A 12,961-nucleotide genomic window follows, 5' to 3' on the forward strand; every position below is an offset into this window, starting at 1 on the left:
AGAAATTAAATTTGTGAAGGTCACATCTGGACATTGTAACTTTCAGACAGATTGCACTTCTTCCCCTACCACTGGGAATCTAAATAGTATCAGAGCATAGAGCTAAATAAGCCATTTTCTTCCCGATATATTTTATGACTGCTCTACATATTAATAATTCTTCCTCCCCTCTGAAATTATGCATTCTATAGTAAGATATTTCAGTTTGAAACATTACCTTTCACTTTTTTTCCAGACTGTAAGATCAAGCTATATTATTCATGTGGGTTTTCCAGAATCTACAATTTCAGTCCCTTTTCCATGCCTGACTTCTTGTTTAGGTTGATTACAGCAATAGTTAAATGTTGACTGCTCAAGGTTTTTGTACCTACCTCCAATATTGCCAATGCTTCTCAGAGTTGCTACACCTGGAGTAGAGCTGTTCCCTAAGGGTAATGTCTACACTTTCTTGTTCCAATTTGACCAATTCTCTAGTCTAAAAAAAAAAAAAAAAAAAAACTTTTAATGTTTAATGGACAGCCGAACATTTTGACTATATTTTATTCATCTATGAATCATTTAGCTATATTATCCAAGTGTGCAAAGTTTGCATTATACTGTATATTTAACAAGTTTACAACTTTAGATTGGAAATAATTTGAGGGTTCTGCTATTCAGAGTACAGAACATTTACTGAATATTATACCCTATTTATAGAAATATTTCTTTGAATTTTCTTCTGTTGCTATAAGTGTTCTATGGCACTTGTTTCAGTCAATTGATTACCAACTCCACTTTCTGCAATTTTAAATCTTTTTCACAACGTAGGGTTCTTCTTTTCATGCAGCCCAAGCTCCAACAGAACTAATTGTGTCTAATATTAGAGACAATTGACTGCCTTCTTCAGTAAGTCACATGCCACAGAAAATCACTATTGTTGACATTGTTTCAAATATTTAATTGAGGGATTTTCCAAAATTCTATGAATTGTGAACTTTCCTTTCCAGAGAGAACAGCCATATGGAAGCATGCAGGTAATTAGGGTAACTGGATGGAAGCAGGCAGATAACTAGGGTAATGGCAGTAAAGCATCCACTTCAAATTACAGTATGAACTTAGTGCAGTAGTTTCTTATTGCTACTATAACACATTACTACACATTTCATGGCTTAAAACAACATTAATTCATAATCTTACATATATGGCCATCCAAAGTCTGAAATGGGTCTTGCTGGGCTAATCAAGGTATAGACAGAGCTGTGTTCTTCCTGGAAGCTGTGGGGGAGATTCTGTTTCCTTACCCTTTCCAACTACTGGCCCCCTCTTTAAGAGAGCAATGTAGCATCCTTACATCTGACCCTGTTATTCCCTTCTGCCTTCTTCTTCCACATTAAAGGACTTTGTGATTACATTGGGCACACACAAGTATTCCAGGATAATCTTTTTATTTTAATGTCAGTTGATTAGCAATCTTAATTTCATTTGCAACATTAGTCTCTCCCCCACCTTGTCATGTAACAAAACATATTAGAGGCTCTGGGGATTAGAACATGGACATCTTTCAGGGTGATTATTCTGTTATCATACTTTGTAAGAGTAATTGACCTTAGAGAACTTTCACATTTCTAGCCATTCTGATATATGAATACATGTAGATATATAGATAGATGATAGAGACAGATATAGATACTTATATCTATATAATCTATGAAAATTTTAGATTTATAGTAATTACAATATTTAAATAAATACATTCAAGATCTATCTACCTACCCATTGACTTTGGAAACCAAATTTGTAAGGTTTTTAATTGACCTCAACCACTGTCTATTTTACGTTAGTCATGTTGCTTAAACTCACAGAAAAATAACAGTAACACCAAAATTGCACAGTTGGCTTGAGAAATAGAAGTACTTACTATAGCAGTTCATATAAGAGCTTAATAAATGACATAGATTATTACTTGTGCTGAAAACTGATCTAAACAATATGTGATTTAAAAAAAAACTGTAAACATTTTCTTTAACTATAATATACTGTACAAAGTAGTGAACAACTCTCTGAAACTTCACAAATTGCACATACCTGTTAAATCCACATCCATAGCAAGAAACAATATTATTAACAGCACAGACCCTCATTTATACTGTATCATTTCTTAGATAATTCCTATTCTGCCCACTCAGAGTATAAATTATATTTATCTGTTTTTGTACTTCAAATGAAATGATGCCTAGATTCTCTTTTGTGTCTAACTTCTTTGGCTCAACATTATGTCTCTCAAACTCATCCATATGTTTGTGCATAGTTATGGATGTTTTCTAGTATTGTTCTATATTATTACAGCATAATATTCTATCTACATTATATTCCATTGAATATAATACAATTTTTGATACATTGTTTTCTGATAGGCATTTGAGTAGTTTGTTATTTAGGTATTACACAGTGTCATTCTCAACATTCCAGTACTTAGGTCTTTCAATTAACACATGTATGCTTTTTGCTAGTCTTAGATCCAACGCTTAAGCTAACTAGCATTGGATTTGTTAATGGATGTGTTAGAATAATGCCCCCCTAATGATGTCCACATCTTAATCCTTGGAACCTTTGTTACCTTGGAACTATATGTTACCTTAAATAGCAAACAATTTTGCAAATATGATTAAATTAAGGATCTTAATATGGGGAGGTTATCCTGGATTATCCAGATGTGTCCAACTTATTCACAAGAATTGCTAAGATATGAGAACTTTTCTTGGCTGAGTTCCAAGTGAAAGAGAAATGTGATTACAGAAGAACCGTAAAGTGGAATGCAAACTCGCTGACTTTGAAGGTGAATATAGGAATCCAAAAGCCAACAAATGAGGACAGTTTGTAGAAACTGAAAAGCACAAGGAAATGATTCTCCTCTAGATCCTCCAGAAAGGAACTGTGCACTGCTAACACCTTGATTGAGATCTGACATGGATTCTAACCTACAGAATTGTAAGATACTATATTTGTGTTATTTAAAGCCGCTACATTTTATAGAAGCAATAAAAATGAATACACTGGATGATTGAGGAGTCTCATGTTTAGCCTTTATATGTATACCTCTCAGCATATGATTAAAATGGTTGTTCAAATCACAGTTCAGCCAGATGTGTGTGAAAGTTCCAGTTTCCTCTCATCCTCACCTAAACTTACTATTTTCTTTTTTGTATTTTTATTCTGGTGAATGTGGGATGTTATCTATCATAGTTTTTAATTTGTATTACCCTAGTGATTAGTGACACTGAGAACATTTTCATATGTTTACTGGCCATGTGAATATACTCCTTTGTAAAGTGTCTTTAAGTCTGCATGATTTAAATTATTTTAAATGTGTTGAGGTTCTTTTTGTCATATTACTGTCTATTTAAAGTCTATGTTTAATAAGCAAAATACAAATAAATATTTTAACCTTTTACTTGTATTAAATCCATCCTATTTATTAAATAATTGATATTTCATTTCGCTGCCAGTTTTTTGTTTCCTATTTAACACATTTGTTGTCTTTTGTAAAAAATCTGCTTTATTGAGATATAATTTACATTTTAAAATGCATTCATTTTCAATATAGGTCTCATGAGTTCTAAAAAATGTATACACTCAGGACTATCACCAAATTAAGATGTAAAACACTTTCTTCATCCCAAGAAAGTACCATCGTGCCTTTTTGCAATCAACTTCTTATAGCCTCTGGCACCAGGAAATAATCTACTTCATATTACTATAACTTTGTTTGATCTTTTCTTGATTGTCAGATAAATAGAAACTGCAGCTTCAATTATTTTGTGTCTGGCTTCTTTTACAAAGCATAACGGTTTTGAGATGCAGTTGTATTGTTATGTAAATTAGTTTGTTATTTCTTTTTTTTTCAATATATGAAATTTATTGTCAAATTGGTTTCCATACAACACCCAGTGCTCATCCCAAAAGGTGCCCTCCTCTGTACCCATCCCCCACCCTCCCCTCCCTCCCACCCCCCATTAACCCTCAGTTTGTTCTCAGTTTTTAAGAGTCTCTTATGCTTTGGCTCTCTCCCACTCTAACCTCTTTTTTTTTTTTTTTTTCCCTTCCCCTCCCCCATGGGTTTCTGTTAAGTTTCTCAGGATCCACATAAGAGTGAAACCATATGTAGTTTGTTATTTCTTAACTCAGAGTAGAAACCTATTGTATGGATATACCACAATTTGTTTATTCATTCACCTTTTTGTTTTAATGATTATCCAGTAGAGTTAATATGAACTTTTTTACACAAGTATTTTGTGTATGAACACATTAGCATTTCTTTTGGGGAATTATCTAAGAGTAGAATAATGGTGCATATAGTAACTTTACATTTAACTTCAAAAATGACTACCAATTTACTCAGAGGTTGTTAAAATTTTGCATCCCCATCCACATTTATGAGACATTCTATTGTTTCAGGTCCCCACCAACAATTGGTATATGTAGCTTTATTTATTTATTTTTAATTCAACCATATTTGAATGGAGTAGAATATCACTTTCGTTTAAATTAACATGTTCCTAATTATGTCAAATATCTTTTTATGTATTTATTGACATGTATATAATTTCTTTTTATAAATTCTTTGTTCAAATTTTTTACCCATTTTTGGGGTTGTTTATCTTCTTGCTATTAAGTTTTAAGAGTTTTTTAGATATTCTAGATACATATTATTTGTCTGTTAAATTAATGGATTTCTAATTTTCTCCCAGCTTGACTTTAGCCTTTGTATTTTCTTAATGAAGCCTTCTGAAAAGCAGAAAACTTTGATAAAGTTTAATTTTTATTCTTTTTCATATTTGGTTAATGATTTTTGAGTCCTAAAATGATCTTCCAAAGATTGTAATGATTTGATTCCATGTGTATAAGTTTCAAATTTTAGCTTTTACTTATATCCCAGATCATTTTTGTTTTTTGTTTTTTTTAATTTTTTTTTAACATTTACTTATTTTTGAGACAGAGAGAGACAGAGCATGAACGGGGGAGGGTCAGAGAGAGGGAGACACAGAATCTGAAACAGGCTCCAGGCTCTGAGAGGTCAGCACAGAGCCCGACGCCGGGCTCGAACTCACAGACCACGAGATCATGACCTGAGCCGAAGTCGGATGCTTAACTGACTGAGCGACCCAGGCGCCCCAAATCATTTTGGATATATATATGTGTATACACACATACACACACACACACACACAATACACATAATATTTTTGGAGATATTATGTATAATGATATCTATACAGTAAATATATACTGTATAGATATTATATATACAGTATAGATATAATATATACAGTATAGATAATATATGCAGTATACTATATATATTTATAATATACATATTATAAGTATATATAATATATACAGTATATATAGTATATACAGTATATATAAGATACAGTATATATAAGATACAGTATATATAAGATACAGTATATATAATATACAGTATAATATGCAGTATATATACTGTATATATATAATATAATGTATATATAATATATAATATAATATAATATATATAATATATATAATATAATACATATATATAATATATATAATATATATAATATAATATATATAATATAATATATATAATATACAGTATAATATATAGTATATATACTGTATATATAATATAATATATATACTGTATAAATATACAGTATATATAAATATACAGTATATATAAATATACAGTATATATAATATACAGTATAATATACAGTATATAATATATACAGTACACTGTATAGATATAATATATACAGTAAATATATACATAATATATATGTACTTATATATAATATATTTTGAAGTTTTATAATTAGTTATATATAAATGCATACTGTTTTTGATTATTAAATATTCTGGTTGACTTTTATCATCATAAAATATTTTTATCTGTTGCCATTCTTTTCCTAAATATGTAGGTAATAATACAGATACTCTAGCTTTCTATAATAAGAAATTGTGGGGTGCCTGGGTGGCTCAGTCGGTTAAGCGCCAACTTCAGGTCACGTCATGATCTGTCAGTTCCTGAGTTCGAGCTCTGCATCCGGCTCTGTGCTGAGAGTGTGGAGCCTGGAACCTGCTTCAGATTCTGTGTCTTCCTCTCTCTGCCCCTCCCCCACTCACACTATGTCTCTGTCTCTCTCTCTCTCAAATAAACATTAAAACAATTCTTTTATAGTAAGAAATTGCATAGCATATATGTTTTTAATCTTTTACTTCTAACCCATCTGTGTCTTATTGACATACTTCCACACGGCATATATTTATGTCTTGTTTTTTCTTTTGTAATTTCTGTGAGACAATATCTCATTTGTAATATTATAATTAGAATATTTATTACATTTAATGTAATTATTGTGAAGTTGTGTTAAGTATATCATCCAGCTCTTTGTTTTCTTCTTATTCCATTGTATCTATAATAGTGCTCTCTTTTTGTTTTATTTCAAAATTTTTTGGTTTGAAAATTTTTTACTATTCCATCATTCACTTGACTAATTTGTAATTTGTGCATAAATATTTTTATAGGTTTATATATATATTAAATTATGGGTGCTTACAATTTTTATTCACTCATTTATTTACCTTTTTATTGGTGTATTTTAATTCCATTCTCTATTTCTATGTTCACATTTTAGATCGGTTTTTTTCCTGCCTGAAGAACTGGCTTTAATTTAAACTTTTATTTTTAACTATATCCCTATTATTGACAGCTTCCCTCAGTCTTTGTCTGCAAACATCTTTATTTCACTTTTATTTTTGTAGGATAAGAATATATTCACTTGTTATAGAATTCTAGGTTGACAGTACTTTTTCTTTGGAAATACAAAGATGTCATTCCACTGCTTTCTGACTTCCATCATTAGTGGTGAGAAGACAGCTGTCATTCTTATGGCTCATTGTTCTTTGAAGAGAAGGTATCTTTCTTCCTCTGTCTGACTTTTAGGATTTACTTTTTTATTCTTTGCTTTGCAGCAGATTTACTGTGAAGTGCCTCGTTAAACTTTCTTTTTGTATATACTGCTTAAGGTGTAATTAGATTTCTTGTACCTGTGAGTCTTACCATTTAAAAAACTTCTTAGCCATTATTCTTTTGAATACTTCTTTTAACCCAATATTTCTCTCCTCTCCTTCCAAGACTTTGATTGTAATTATAGTAGACCTTTGAAGAGTGTCCAAAATATCTCTTATGCTCTGTTCTATTTTACTTTTTTTTTTCTTACTGCTTCAGTTTGTGTATTTTGTGGACCTTCTCCTAGGTAACTGACACTTTATTCTAATGTGTCCATTTAAAACTATCCACTATTCATAATTTCAGATATCAGATTTTGTTTTCTTTTTGCAGTGTCAACTGATTCTTTTTTATTTTTGAGAGGTTCTAATACTTTAGTAAATTTCATGAACTTTTCATCTATGTTTTCACTAGGTTCTTTAACATATTATCATAGTAATTTTTAAGTACTTATTTTTGAATTCTACTATATGAATCTTTGGTGTGACTACAACTGTTCTCTGCCCTTTTCCTTGATTGTTAGTCATATTTTCTCTTATTCATATCTTGTTTAGAAGTTTTTTCTACCAGTCAGTGCAATGACATAATTCTAGAGGTTCTAGATAATACTATATTACACTTAATAAAGTTTACCTTTCCTCCTTAAGACAAATATCTGAGTAGCTAATCATCTAAACCCAATCAGAAATTAGGATGAGTTGGCCTTTGTTGTAGTCTTGATAAGACTTTGTATAACTCTGGTTTGTCTTTTTTTGTAAAAATGCCTCTCACAAGCTTTTGATTGAGAGCTTTCCAAGTGAATATCCTTTACCCCAAAAGATTACAAGAGATTCAATTCTCATTGAAAGATTATCCCCTATTCTACAGTCTTCCCTTGGTCCTGTGGCTTCACAACTGTGCACATGTCTTGCTGACAATGTTTTTAAAATAAGTGTCCACTCTGTCAAGTCTTGGGTTCATAAGTATCACAAGACTGGATGTGATTTCACTCTGCCTTTTTGAAGATTTTTTTTCTACTTTCTCAGTCTCCTGTGAAGCCAGCCATTTCTTTGTGTCCCCTCAATTTCTAGATTATCAGCTTTATCAAACTCCTAAAAAGTTTTGTTTCTTCTTTGCTATTTGCAATCCAGATTCTCTATGCTTGTCCACAATTTGAAAATTTCTCCAGTGAAAAATGACTAAATATTGTCAACTTACTTTGGGAAGTGTCTCAATTTCTTGGATTTATGGATTTTTAGCTCTCTTTTACTTTTTCCAAGAGTTTTGTTGTATTTTAAAAATATAATTAAAAAAAAGTATCCACTATGTTCTCATTGCTGTATAAATCTTTAGGGTCATGTCTTCTCGCATGGATTCCCAAATCTTCAAAATAACAGTGCTGTGTCAAATTCTTACCATGCTTCAGTTTTCTCTGACTTCCTATTCTGCAACCAAAAGGAAAAACCTGTCTGACTTAATATCTCATGTAATTAGACTAGACTCATCTGAAGAATCTCCATGTTTAGTTACTCAAAGTCAAATGATTATTAATTTTAATTACATTGGAAATATTACAAATATGACATCTTATTATAGCCACATTCCAGGGATTAGGGGATGAAAGTTAGTCCATTTTGGAATTCAGCCTTCCAAAATACCTATATTTAAAATATCAAAAAAAATCATGAATTTGCTCTCCAGATACACCAATTTAACAGGAAGCAAACCATCTAGGTGTGTAACTCATTATTTCTTGTTATTTCTTCTCTCTTTATTCTTTAGCTTCTTTTTGAGAAGGAGCCCATCTATATGAAGGTTTGCTTTGATGACAATTGGGTGCAAAGGCTATTAGCTGTGGAACGACAAAGATCTTCTAGACAAAACACTGCTTTTCCTTCTAACTCATAATTACTCAACAATTAAATAATGAGAGTCTAATTTGTGCCAGATTCTGTTCTGGGTACTGGAGATAATGCACTGAGTAGAGAAAATACCTGCCCTCACAGAACACAGTAATAACCCAAGAAAAATATATTGTTAAATATACTATTTGAATTAAATAACATCATACCAGAAATTTATGACAACCAAATTTTTTTTTTAATTTTTTTTTCAACGTTTATTTATTTTTGGGACAGAGAGAGACAGAGCATGAACGGGGGAGGGGCAGAGAGAGAGGGAGACACAGAATCGGAAACAGGCTCCAGGCTCTGAGCCATCAGCCCAGAGCCATATGCGGGGCTCGAACTCACGGACCGCAAGATCGTGACCTGGCTGAAGTCGGACGCTTAACTGACTGCGCCACCCAGGCACCCCCCAAATTTTTTAAATAAGGTAGAAATGAGGGCTAGAAAGTGTCTCAGAGAGAGACTTGATGGTTGAAATTTTTGATAAAGTGCCAGGGAAGGCCTAATTGAAAGGTAACATTTGAACAATAATGTTAAGACTAGTCCTCTTCAAATTTTTTTTTTTGCCTATTTTTCTTCCTATATTTTAAGTATTTGTCTTCCTCAGAGCTCCACCATTGATCTTTTTTAACTTTTAGGTCCATTTGTACATTTTATAATCTGTGTTTCTCAAAGTGTAATCTGAAAACAAAATATACTAGAATCAGCTGGAGTACACTTTGCCAGAGAAGTTTTTAAACTGCACACAAAAATTTGAGTCTGAAAATTGGTTATTATATTCCCTATTTTTAACAAGCACCCATTTTGATGCTTAGGCAAAACAAATTTGATAACTTTTTTTGATGAAGAAATGATTAAATCTATTTCCCATGGCTTGTCCTGGCACACATATGTTGGCAACATCTTGGCATCTCTACTGTCTGGTAACAAATATCCATTGAATAAATTAAAGCATGAAAGGTTTTGAAATAATTCCTGTACATAAATGTTACCTGTGTTCTATTCTAGTTTTAACATCATATTTTAGAGTACATCATGTGAAAATTTATTTACCAATTAAACTTTTTAACTATTTGTATTAGGTATATATTGCACACAGTGCTGTTTAATTAATCGCAAATCCTCAGTGGCATACAAGAATAAATTGACTCCCAATCACAATAATCTAGGGATAGACTGACTTGGAATGTTCACTTATGCATCTGAGGTCAGCTGAAGGCTGATTGGGTTGCTCCTGAATGTCTTAAGCATAGACAACTTGTTGCCTACGGCATCTCACCTTCCAGAAGATTTGCAGAGGGGCAAAATTTTAGAGACTGGAGAATTCATAATATAATTTGATATTATGTGTGAGCAGTATCTGAAAGGGAGAACTAATGAATAGATCTGAAATTAATCTTATAGTCATTACAGAAATTGGCCATAACAGCAGTGTTGATCTTTAGTTATGTAAAAATTATTAGTAAAATTAGGTTTTAAACAAAATTTGCAAAATACACACACTGCTTTAATTGAAAGCAAGGAAAGTTACACTTCCACAACAACAACAAGAAAGAATAAAATTTAGGAATTTAGATTTCACCTCAATATAAGGAAGAATTTTGCATCAGGGCTTCAACAAAAAGACTGCAAAAGACAAAAAAAAAAAAAAAAAAAACGCTTCATGAAGTAGTGATTTTCCCATCATTGATGGCTTTCATGAACTCTATGGTATTTACAGGAATTGATTTAGAGTGGATTTTAAAATTTGGAATAAATTGGTCTAATCTCTATGATTTTGTCCATTCATTAAATATTATTATCTGTAGAATCAAAATTAAGCTGATATGCAACAATTACAGAAGTGAGACCATAAAATAAAGTTCTATGTAAATTCAAACTACAAAATGACCTTGAAATAAATATCAATTAACATATTATGATGCAAGTTGTTATACTGGATTAGTTACTTGTCTGGGAAAGTTAAGTTTTCATCTAACTTGTGTCACACATTGTCATACACACTTTTTGTCATTTGGTATGTTACTTGATCTGTTTCCCTCAACTGTAAATGTAGAAATAGATGAACCAAGTGGCATGAAGGAGAGACTCTTGTAGATAGTTGCACTAAGAATATTTTATGGGGCACCTTGGTGGCTCAGTCAGTTAAGTGTCCGACTTTGGCTCAGGTCATGTTCTCACAGTTCGTGGTTCGAGCCCCGCATTGGGCTCTGTGCTGACAGCTCAGAGCCTGGAGCCTGCTTCAGATTCTGTGTCTTCCTTTGTCTCTGCCCTTCCCCCTGCTCATGCTCTGTCTCACTCTCTGTCTCAAAAATAAATAAAAATTAAAAAAAAAATTAAGAACATTTTAGGCAGAGGAAAAAATAGGTGCAAAGACTGTGAGGTAAAGACATGCCTGGGTTATTAAAGGAACAAAAGATTTCTGTGACTGGAGCACATGAAAGAGGAAGGCTACAAAGTTGAGAAGTAGTTCAGATCACTGCTTAGAGGACATGGCAAAGACTTTGGAGTTTTGCAGAGAAGGGCATTCAAAGCAATGACAGGACGGTTCTGTTCCAGTTGCAACACAGTGAAAAGACTGTGAATAGACAAGTGCGGAAGCAGGGAGATCACTCTTAGCTTTGACATTCCAGAAAATAGTAATGAATCTGAAATGAGATGTCAATGGTGAAATGGAATAGCATGGTTGCAAATGGACTGCACTTCACTGACAGGATTTGCTGTTGTATATTATTGGAGGAGGTCATCAAGAAGACATGACCACAAGTTGACACTCGAGTTGGACCTGAGCAATCAAGGCTCCTTACTCCAACCTCTGTTCTTGGAATGTATGGTGTCCACCATTCCTACAGTGGGAGCCACTTTCAAGGATGCAGACTTGAGAGAACAATGTGATGTTGAGAAGATCTGACAGTATTTGTGACTAAATCCACTTTTAAGATTTGGTGGGCTGGTGTAGAAAACTACTCATTTGGCACCTTGCAAAGATAAGCCTGGTAAATAAGTTCCCTTGTTCAATAAAACTGCCACCTACAAGTCTGGAGTGATCTGCTTCTTTCTTCCCTCTCTCCTTATCCTCCATGAATGGGGACTGCTTTCAGATTATATCCAGGAAGCTCACAAAGAGGTTATGAACCAATGTATATGATTAAGGGAAGTCAGTTATAACATTATTATTTTTTGTGTGTGTTTCTGGTTCCCCAATTTGACATTGGATCTCTCTTAGAGAAGGATCATGTCATAAATTTCATTATTATATTATTTATTTTATCTTATATAAATAAAATTTATTAGGCAGATATCAGATATTCAGGTAACTAAAGTTAAATTTTACATCACAATTCAATACATTTTACAGAGTATCATTTATTTTCATTCTGAAAGTGCATTGCCCAGTATTACTTTGGTACTTGCACATGAGTCACTTTGCTATTTGTCCTAGTCAACTTTTAGTATTACATCATTTACTTTCTACATCTTTTTCCTCCTCTTTGCTTCCTCTTCTTCCTCTAACAAGTGCCTCCTTCTCCTCCCCTTCCACTTCTTCCTCTTTGTTATATTCCGCCTCGTTTCTTTTTCTTCTTATCCCTTCAAGGTCCTGATGTTGTCACCAAACTACAGTTAGCAAAACATTGATTTTATTAGAAACATTAATTATCAGTAGCAGAAAACTTCCCAAGAATGCCAAATTCAGCAACATGCAAAGGACCATGCTTTACCTACCGTACTTGAGAAGCATATAAACCACCTAATAGAGTTTGCTACTATAGAAATGTTACAGTTCTGTACCACAGGTTGTCACTTTTTTTAAAAAAAGTAAAATATGATTTTCTAGTCTCTTTTTCCAAATACTGTGTAACCAGTCTTGGCTTCAGGTGAAAAACAGTTTTTAAAATAATGTGTAACTGAGATCCAAGTGTTGATTCATCTCACTATTAACAATTGGTATTTGAAATATAAGGAAACGACAAATAATGTGCCACTTAACCCTGGCTTATTGATAAGTGCTCTCATTCTATATGAAAATTATGTATTAATA

This window comes from Leopardus geoffroyi, chromosome C1 (genome assembly GCF_018350155.1).
Source record: "Leopardus geoffroyi isolate Oge1 chromosome C1, O.geoffroyi_Oge1_pat1.0, whole genome shotgun sequence".
Taxonomy (NCBI): Eukaryota; Metazoa; Chordata; class Mammalia; order Carnivora; family Felidae; genus Leopardus; species Leopardus geoffroyi.